Here is a 1183-nt window from a genome sequence, read left to right as displayed (position 1 = left end):
GTGCTTGTACCTGATCTGTTCACTTTTGTACGTCAGACCTCTATCCAGCGTAATTGATCAACACTCACAGTTTCACGAATGTTTTGCTTGCAACACCAAGCTGAAAAAAAAAAAATCACGTTCCATCTCTGAACACAACAACATGATCACTACCACAAAAAAAAACAAAAAAAAAAAAAAAAACAAAACAAAAAAAACCGAAACAAAACGCCTTTGAAACGATGGATGACACTAAATAAACAAAAATCCATTAAAGAGAAAACGGAAATCGTGCTCCTTACTCTCTCTAGATTTCAGAATCACCCTTCAACTCCTGCTTCTATCTGCATTGGCACTAACTGCGTTACCGTTGCTTCTTTAGCCCCGATTCACGGTGTCACATTTGATCCTGCACTTTCTTTCACGAAGCGTGTATCCAATTTCTGTGAGGCAGCCTGTCTGCAAATCTGAAAACTCGGTTCCATTCGACATTTCCTTTCCACTGAAGCTACAAGTGACACTGGTCTAGGCTTGACAATTGTTAACAGTCTTGTTGCTTGTTCACACAGCATCTTCTTCAGAAGCTCCAAAAACGTCCAGGAGCTGTATTCAAGAGAACATCATGCCTGAGGGTAAATGTGTACCTGCGGGTAATCTGCCTGAGGCAAACTGCCCGAGGGTAAGCAATATCCAGTATTCATGACCACAAGAGTCTACCCGCGTGTCTAAGGCAATTTACCCTTACTACCTGCCAAGGGTGACTGCCCACGAAGCAGCATTTTCTTTCTTCTTTTTTTTAAAGGGGAAAACAGGCGTGCTTTACGGATAGCACGTGTTTTGCGAACTCTCTCGACAATGTTCCGAGCTGTGGTGCGATGAGAAGTGAAACTGAGAGCATATGCAGACGGCAATGGTTGGGATTTAAATAAAACAAGAGAGGCAAGGCCTTCAAGACTCACTTGTGATAAATTAAGTCCCCTAGCATTAATTACAGAGTAATTTCCTTTTTTTACACACTGCACCAAAACGTTTGCAAAAATAAATAAAAATTCCATGCTTAGCAAAAGAAGTTCCTGTTTGAACAAAAAATGATAATAATGACTCCTCTTGTTGTTGTGTCAGAATAAGAGGTCAAAGTGCCAAGTTTAGAGAATACAAAAAATATAAATATAACAGTAAATGCAGTTTGCATATAATTAGGCTT

Source organism: Babylonia areolata, chromosome 10 (assembly GCF_041734735.1).
Source record: "Babylonia areolata isolate BAREFJ2019XMU chromosome 10, ASM4173473v1, whole genome shotgun sequence".
Lineage (NCBI taxonomy): Eukaryota > Metazoa > Mollusca > Gastropoda > Neogastropoda > Buccinidae > Babylonia > Babylonia areolata.
The sequence above is the reverse complement of the archived record's forward strand: the minus strand, read 5'-3'. Positions refer to the sequence as shown.